The sequence below is a fragment of the Erythrolamprus reginae genome, chromosome 1, assembly GCF_031021105.1.
Source record: "Erythrolamprus reginae isolate rEryReg1 chromosome 1, rEryReg1.hap1, whole genome shotgun sequence".
NCBI classification, from domain to species: Eukaryota; Metazoa; Chordata; class Lepidosauria; order Squamata; family Dipsadidae; genus Erythrolamprus; species Erythrolamprus reginae.
This window is the reverse complement of record NC_091950.1, coordinates 6,219,233-6,228,524: the sequence shown is the minus strand read 5'-3', so window position 1 is coordinate 6,228,524 and position 9,292 is coordinate 6,219,233. Positions and strand designations below refer to the sequence as shown.

The 9,292-nt window shown below is 43.1% G+C and overlaps 1 pseudogene; it reads right to left on the bottom strand.

Moving 5' to 3' along the window:
• Positions 1-3,752: 3,752 nt before the first annotated feature.
• LOC139158198 (vomeronasal type-2 receptor 26-like) lies at positions 3,753-8,646 on the bottom strand (annotated as a pseudogene).
• Positions 8,647-9,292: the final 646 nt, after the last annotated feature.

Here is a 9,292-nt window from a genome sequence, read left to right as displayed (position 1 = left end):
GGGGACATGATTGAAACATTTAAATATGTCAAAGGGTTAAATAAGGTTCAGGAGGGAAGTGTTTTTAATAGGAAAGTGAATACAAGAACAAGGGGACACAATCTGAAGTTAGTTGGGGGAAAGATCAAAAGCAACATGAGAAAATATGATTTGACTGAAAGTGTAGTAGATACTTGGATCAAACTTCCAGCAGACGTGGTTGGTAAATCCACAGTAACTGAATTTAAACATGCCTCGGATAAACATAGATCCATCATAAGATAAAATACAAAAAATAGTATAAGCGCAGACTAGATGGATCATGAGGTCTTTTTCTGGCACCCAGCGCCCAGACCCACACTGCCGCCTCCTCCCGGTAGTGCGCTCGACCTCTACATCCAGGAACATGGTGGCGCTTGAAGGCCACCACGGCACTGTTGTCATTGTCAGGGTGCAAAGCCATGCAGTCCGGGATCGTTCACTTCTCCTGCCAACAAAGCCAGCTGCCTAGGAAAGCAGCGTACTTTTAAAACGCACGCTTTTCAAATATGTTGCTTTTCCAGGCAGCCGGCTTTGTTGGCCGGAGAAGCGAGCAATCCAGGACTGTGTGGCTTTGCACCGCAACAATGATGACAACGACGCCATGGCGGCCTTCAAGCATGGCCCTTTGCCGCCCCACGTGCATACTGGGAGGCGGAGGCGGCGTGGGTCCAGGCGCTGGGTGCCATGGAGGGCAAATAGGTGGATGTGGCTGCTAGCTCTTAGCTGGAGAGCCGGATGGGGGTGGAGGTGACGGCGAAGTCCGCTGCTGGGGCCATGCGGGGCCGCTCATGCAGGGGGGCGTGGACCAGCAAGCCGCCCTCCGCTCTGTTTCTCTCTCTGTTGCCAGAGCGTGCCCGCGCAGCTTAGAGGTAACAGTGCCTGGGGACAGCAGCGGAGCTCGGAGGCTGCAGCAACGCAGCGCCGAGAAGGACTGGCTGTTGGTCCCTTTGAAACCGCCACCGCCGCCTCTGTTCGGGCGAATTCAGGGGGGTTCCTGAATCTCCGGTCCACTCACCACGGAGGAGAAGTTGGGGAAAAGGTGGTGGAAGGCAAGGGGCGGGGAGGAAAGCAGGCCTGCAATTGGCCCCTTTCTTTCTCGCCTTTAGGGTGAGGAACTGTTGCTGCTCTGCCATAGGGCAATAACAGTTTCTCTCTCTAAAGGCGGCAAAGAAAGGGGCCACTTGCAGGTCCGTTTCCTGCCCGCCCCTTGTCTTCCACTGCCTCCTCGCTCAGCAGCAGACCGCGGTGAGTGGACAGGAGATTCGGGAGCTTATTATATCTATTGATAAAATCTCGTACGCTGCCGTGGGCTGGATAAATGGCCTCCACATGCCTTCTTGGAGGCCCCTAGTCCCCTTATTGTCATAGGCATTTATTAGGCCTTTTACCACCTTGGGCCCTCGGCCTCTCTTCTTTTTTAGGCCGGGGTTTGGCCTGATCCACCTGCTCTTGTGTGGGAGGCATCAGGTCTTCTGCGCTTTGTTCACTTGGGGTTAATACCTGGTGGGGCTCGAGGCCTGTGCGGCCTACAGTCCTCTTGGAGGTCCCTAGCCCCCTTATTGTCATAGGCCTTTATTAGGCCTTTTACCACCTTGGGCCTTTGGTCTCTCTTCTTTCTTGGGCCGGGGTTGGGCCCGATCCATCCACCCTTGGGTGGGAGGCCTCAGGCCTTCCGGGCCTTGTTCATGTAGGTGTATCGTAGCGGCCCTCCCTCCTGAAGAGGCTTGGGGGATGGTCTCTGAGGGATTAATACCTGGTGGGGCTTGAAGCTTGTGCAGCCTACAGCCCTCTTGCTACCCTTGATCAGGGATCCTTGGTATTGGGTTTACAGCTATTGCTTGGTTTACCAACTTTACGGGTTTGAATCTATTAAGATAGCTGTAAAGGCAAAGCGGAACTGGGCTTCAGTAATCTCCATTCCAGTTTTGGCTTTGGCCTGGCCCCCTTTCTGGCCTTGGCACTCTATCCTTGATATCTTGGGTTTCGACGGGTGGGGACCCAAGGTGCTGGCTTTGGTTGGGCGTCAACTACTGAGGCCTAGCTATTGAAAGGCCAGCTCACCAGCTCTTTATCCAGCCTATTCATTGGGAATTCTAGACTAGGCCTGAAGGCCTATATTAGTGGTCCAACTCTTGCCATGGCTCCTAAAAGGAAAACTTCAACCCCTGCTTCCCCTGGGCCTCATCCCAGAAGAGCTGTAGCTCTTTCAGTTAGGGCCAGGAAGGCTGGGGAAATGACCCCTATGCCACATGGGAGGGTCTCGTGTGGGCCTAGAGGGTTGAGGCGTGCTGGACCATCTATTCCCGCACGTTCTCTCTCTGCTATTCTAGACCGTTTGGACCAGATGGACGAATGCTGGGAGTCTGCATTTGGATTGAACTCCAGACCAGCAAATAGAATAGAATAGAATAGAATAGAATTTTATTGGCCAAGTGTAATTGGACACACAAGGAATTTGTCTTGGTGCATATGCTCTCAACGTACATAAAAGAAAAAGATATGGGCTCTCTCGCAGGCCCTCCTCTGTCTCTTCTCCTCCTGAGTGGCAGCAGTGTGTCTGGCTCTCTGAATCTGGGCTGCCAATCTTTGGACACATGGCTGCCACTCGGGAGAAAAAGAGAGAGAAGAGGCGCTTGGAGAGAGCCCGCTACTCACATTCAGCAGCTCATTCAGAAGTTATTCTCAACCTTGGAGTTTCCCTGCAAAGACCAGCCGAGAGTGAGTAGTGGCAGAGAGAAGAAAGGTGCTGGTAAGATACATGTTCTCCCCATCCACTGCCTCACCTGTCACCCCCAAATGGTGCCTGAATATCTTACCAGCCTATGGCAGCTTTACCGCTTCTCTTTCTCGGCAGGTCTTTGCAAGGGAAACTCCTTGAAATGGAAAGAAAAACTTCTCATGTGCCAGAAGTTGTCAATTGCTTTCACTCGTGGGAAGTTTTTCTTTCATTTTCTATTCTTGACATTTCAAGGAACTGCAAAGACCAGCTGAGAAAGAGAAGCAGAGAGCTGCCAGTCTCTGGGAAGATGTTCGGGCACAATTTGAGGGTGGCAGATGGGACAGGGGGTCCATGTAGGTAGTTGGGGAAGGGGACCTATTTGGGTGGGGGTGTTATTTCAACACATATCCTGAAAAGGCCTGTTGGGCTTATTATAAGGATATGTCTTATTATAGGGGAAACACAGTAATAATTCTGTACCCTTCTTCTTCCTCCTCCTCCTCCTCCTCCTCCTCTTCTTCTTCTTCTTCTTTTTATCATTATCATTATCATTATCATTATCATCATCATCATCATCATCATCACCACCACCACCACCACCACTACCACCATTATTATTATTATTATTATTATTATTATTACTATTACTATTACTATTACTATTATTATTATTGCTTTTATTCATTAAACATGAAACTCAGTCCACTGAACCTTTTAAAAAGTGTCCCGAAGACCACTGACTGGTGCTCAAGGTTGACATGGGTTGCTTCCAGTGTCCGAGGTATCAACCAGATATATTCTTGACATACAAGGTTCCGAGTAGCGCAGTTTTTGAAGTTCTGCTGGTGTTATTGCAGAAAGCTGCAATTTCTTGATGTGTTTTGCGACATTCCAAGTAGTACCAAGTTCCAGGATGACAAAGGGTATCAGTTACATGTTTTATCCATAGCTGTGTAGTTTCGATGGCCAGGTTGCGATATTTTGTAATTTATTCAAGTCCTTTGTCTTCGATTCAGGTATCTCCTGTTACAGCGATATCAATAAACTGTATTCTTCGGCCCTTGACAACCGTGATATCTGGCGTATTGTGTTCCAAATGACAATACACCTGTATTCGAAAGTCCCATGAGATCTTCACCATCTCATTTTCAGTTACTTTTCCCACTTTGTGCTCGCATGACTTTTCGGATACAAGAATGTCGTAATTTTTTTACATCATGACCAGTGAAGTAATTTAGCAACTGGATCATATCTAGCTTTGCAACCACTTTGCATGATATTGCTGCACTCACATATTAAGTGTGAAACTGTTTCATATTTGTCATTGCAAACTGGGAAGTTTGGATTGTCAGGCGATTTCTGTATCTTTCCTTTCATGGCAATTATTATTATTATTATTATTATTATTATTATTATTATTATTATTATTAATAATAATAATAATAATAATTATTATTATTATTAATAATAATAATTTGTAGTGACTGTTCTTGAGCAGCGAATATTAAACCTTCTGTTTCTTTCTTGAAGGTTCCCATCTTAAGCCATGGCCATGTAATGTTGTCGTCACATTTTCCTTCAATGTTTTTCCAGCATTGTCCATGCAAAGCTTTGGTTTTCCATCTATTTAATCTGACAACAACCAGTTGTTTTTCCTTCTATTCTGCCTTCGTTTCTGTTGTTTTCATAATGTTCTCTCTTTTCACAGCTTGCAGCATTGTTTTCTGTACTTTGGTCATATAATCATTCAAACTTCATTTTTGGAGAAATATGAGATATAAAAACGGAACCAAAATGTTGTTAGCCAAATGGTAAGATAAGAATTGGTGGTAGCACTATACAATGATATGACACAAATTCAGCTATTAATAAGAATTTAAACACAGAGAATTTCCTAATATAATCTGTGTGATATATGATAAGAAATACTCTAATTTTTTTTCTGTGTGGGCGGAAAAGTATAGTGTCTGAGCGGCAGTCCCTTTGGGACTGGGCAACATAGAAGTATAAATAAATAAATAAATAAATAAATAAATAAATAAATAAATAAATAAATAAATCTATATCTATCTATCTATCTATCTATCTATCTATCTATCTATCTATCTATCTATCTATCTATATATCTATATATCTATATATCTATGTATCTATTTATTAGATTTGTATGCCGCCCCTTTCCATGGACTCGGGGTGGCTCACAACACAATAAAACAGTTTATAACAAATCTAATAATATACAATTTAAAATTTAAAATAGTTAAAAAAAACCATTTTTAAGCAGACATACCTACAAACATACGATACATAAATTATATAGGCCCGGGGGAGATATCTCAGTTCCCCCATGCCTGATGACAAAGGTGGGTTTTGAGGAAAGGCAAGGAGGGTAGGGACAATTCTAACCTCCGAGTCTGCGGAGAGGGGCGGCATACAAATCTAAATAATAAATAAATAAATAAATAGATAAATAAATAAATAAATAAATAAATCTCTGGGGGGAGCTGGTTCCAGACAGTCGGGGCTGCCACAGAGAAGGCTCTTCCCCTGGGGCCCGCCAACCAACATTGTTTAGTTGATGGGACTCGGAGAAGGCCGACTCTGTGGGACCTAATCGGTCGCTAGGATTCATGCAGCAGAAGACAGTCTCGGAGATATTCTGGTCCAATGCCATGAAGGGCTTTATAGGTCATAACCAACACTTTGAATTGTGCCCGGAAATTGATCGGCAACCAATGCAGACTGCAGAGTGTTGGTGTGACATGGGCATTCTGCACGATCTGAAGTTTCCGAACACTTTTCAAAGGTAGCCCCATGTAGAGAGCGTTACAGTAGTCGAGCCTCGAGGTGATGAGGCCATGAGTGACTGTGAGCAGTGAGTCCTGGTCCAAATAAATAAATAAATAAATAAATAAATAAATAAATAAATAAATGAATGAATGAATGAATGAATGAATGAATGAATGAATGAATGAATGAATGAATGAATGAATAAATAAATAAATAAACAAGAAAAAATTCCCTTCTTTTTTATTAAAAGAAATTAATAATAAAACAAAACCAAAATCTATTACTGTTATTACTATCTTCTCCTCTTTTTCCATCCCTGTCTCCTCCCCCCTTGTGTGTGTGTGTGTGAACTCTTGAACCATTTCCAATAACAGGTGAGCCATTGGAAATGGTTCAAGAGTTCACACACACACACACACAAAGGGGGAGGAGACAGGGATACCAGAATTGGGGATTCCTAGAATGTAAGAGGGCTGAGAGTCCAATCCTGTGTGGTGAGATGGAGGAAAGTGAAATCGAGGGAAACTGCCTGTTCCATGTTGGGCAAAGTCATAAGTCTCCACCTTCCACTTGTGAGAGAACCAGAGGTATTTATGTGGCGACTGCACATCTTGGAGTGACCTTCATCTGAATCATCAGAGCTTTTCTTATCTCCTTAAAATGGAAGTTGCAAAGGGATTCCATTCGCTATTAGGAGCCATTTTGAGACCTAAACATTGATTCCCAATGGATCAGCAATCTGGGTGGTTGGAAAGCAGGACAGTTTTCATGGGTGCCTCTTCCCGAAATCTATATGTTCCTACAAGTGATGAACTTCAGCCCGTTCACACCACTTCAGGAGAACCGGTTGTTAACTTTCTGAGCTATTCATTCATTCATTCATTCATTCATTCATTCATTCATTCATTCATTCAATCAATCAATCAATCATTCATTCATTCATTCATTCATTCCTTCCTTCCTTCATTCAATCATTCATTCATTCATTCATTCATTCATTCATTCATTCTTTATTGTTTGATTGACTGACTGATTGATTGATTGATTAGATTTGTATGCCGCCCCTCTCCATGTACTCGGGGCGGCTCACAACAGACATAGAATACATATTAAATCAATTCAATCCAATTAATTACAATTTAAAAAAACTTTAAAAGTTCCTACAAACTTTAAAAACATTCAATTTATCATCCACTCAGTAATTCACTCTAAGCACCTTCGTTGGTCAGGGTGGAGGAGATCTAGGGACCGCAGGCCTGGCGGCAAAGATAAGTTTTCAAACTTTTTCGGAAAGCAAGGAGGGTGGCGGCAGTGCGAATCTCTGGGGAGAGCTGGTTCCAGAGGGCCAGGGCCCCCACGGAGAAGGCTCTTCCCCTAGTTTGGGAAAATGGTTGTTGGAAGAAATCAATAGGGCAGAGAACAGGTTTTTAAATTACTTGAATCCCATCCCTGGTTCCCACCCTTATTCACCCCCTTTGTAGACTTGGATGAATATTATGCAGGACTGAACTTTTGTGACCTGTCTTTAGAGAGGATCCCTTCAACCTCCTCCTGGGAAGATTCTCAAGGTCTCCATTCTCTGCACATCTTCTCCAGCACTTCACAGACAAGACAAGCTTGGAAGAGGAGCAGAGTAAATGCTCTAGGCAGAAATTGTAGAGTGGAAAATTAAAACACCGGGAAACTGCTATTTTATTTCTCTGCTTGAAAGAAAAAAACACACTGGACATTTCATTAGAAACTTTATTTTTTAAATTTACTTTTTTTTTTTTTTTGGTGCGAAGTACAGAAAAAAATAATAATGCCAAATTGAAATCCTAAAGAAAGAAATAATTATATAACAGGGATGAAGATTTCCCTTCCAAGCTGAGAACCGATCAAACATGACATTTCACATCATTCTGGCATTCTCACGGAGAGGATCAGGCAACCAGACTGGTACTTGATCCCAACAGCTTCATCCTGACCTCTTTTCCTGCTCATTCTCTCTCACAAACACTTTTAGCTGCTAAGAAGTGCCCACATTATTATCTATAAGCATTAACATTCATGAGCTGTTGCTGAACAGCTGAATTCCTCTGAATTTTTCAAAGATTTCTTTAGCAAGATTTATTGAAAGGGGACGGAGCTGCAAGAATTCCCATTGTTCAACAATTTCCCATTTTGAAACATATAAACATGGTTTTATTTGACTCTTGCATACTATCTAAATGGAAATAAAATAAAAGTCAGTAACATTTTTGCCAACATCACAATAGTGTAATATATCATGTTTTTACATTTGTTCTGGCTGTGAGATGCTCCTTTGTGTTCAGGTCTGGCCTCAGAAGGATAATGTAGCACTTGGGGATGAAGATGCAGCCCAGCAGACCAACACTAGAGGCCAGGATGGAGAAGACCTGCACAGCCACCATGTATTTCCCTTTGGTGCTCAGGTAGGTGGGCACGAAAGTCACCCAGACACTGCAGAAGACCAGCATGCTGAATGTGATCAGCTTGGCTTCGTTGAAGGCCCCAGGCAGATTCCTGGCCAGGAAAGCCACCGTGAAGCAGATGGCAGCCAGGAAGCCCATGTAGCTGAGGGTGACGTAGAACATGACAACAGCCCCTTCATTGCATTGCAGGATGATCTCTCCATGCTGGGAGTGGAGATCAGATTCAGGGAAGGGGGGAGAAACTGCCAACCAGATGGAGCAGATGAAAATTTGGACAGCAGCAGAAGAAAGGATGATGGAGTTGGCCAAGCTCTTCCCCAACCATCTCTTCATTTGGTTTCCTGGCTTTGTGGCCAGAAAAGCCAGAACGACTGTGATGGTTTTGTCCAAGAGAGAAGAAACAGCAACTGAGAAGATGATGCTGAAAACTGTCTGTCGGAGAAGGCAGGTGGCTTTCCTTGGTTGACCAATGAAGAGAGTAGAAGACAAGGAGCAAAGCAGGAGAGAGACGAGGAGGATGTAGGAGAGGTCCCGGTTGTTGGCTTTGACAATGGGGGTTTCTCAATATTTAATGAAGATGATTAAAACAAGGTCTGTGATTAAGAACAACAGTAGGGCAAAAGAGGCCAGAATGATGCCCAGAAAGTCTTCATAAGATAGGAAGGTTATAACTTTGGGGATACATTGGACTCTGCGCTCATTAGGATATTTATCATCTGGACACTTGGTGCAATTTTTAGTATCTAAAAAATAAAAAGCAATATTTCTTTTATAGATTTTTTACATTACAATAAATATTTTTTTGGACAACACCTAATTCCAGGAACATTTTTCAGTAAGTATTTCTGAACTATTTCATTAAAAAGAGCTAAGAAGGGTATTTTTAAAAATGTATCTAGGTATATGAAATTGAGGGGACTCATATGATATTAATTATATTCTGTGTAGTATGTAGAATCTTCATAGGAACCTACATTATTAGAGGTTAATAATGTATTATATAATGTTTTAGTCAAACATCCTGGGTCCTGCCCCATGGAAGTTAAAGGGACTTGGAGAATGCCTAGAGTATCCTATAACATCTGGAAGCAATATGCAATTAAGGAGAAACTTCCTAACAGTGAAAACAATTAACCAGTGGAACAGCTGGCCTCCAGAGGTTTTGTGTTCTTCAATATTGGAGGTTTTTAAGAAGATATTGGACAGTCACTTGTCTGAAATGATATAGATCCATGATGGCAAACTACGGCATGGGTGTCAGAGGTGGCATGCAGAGCCCTCACTCTGGGAATCTGTGCCATTGCCAACTGATCTTCTGATTTCCAAT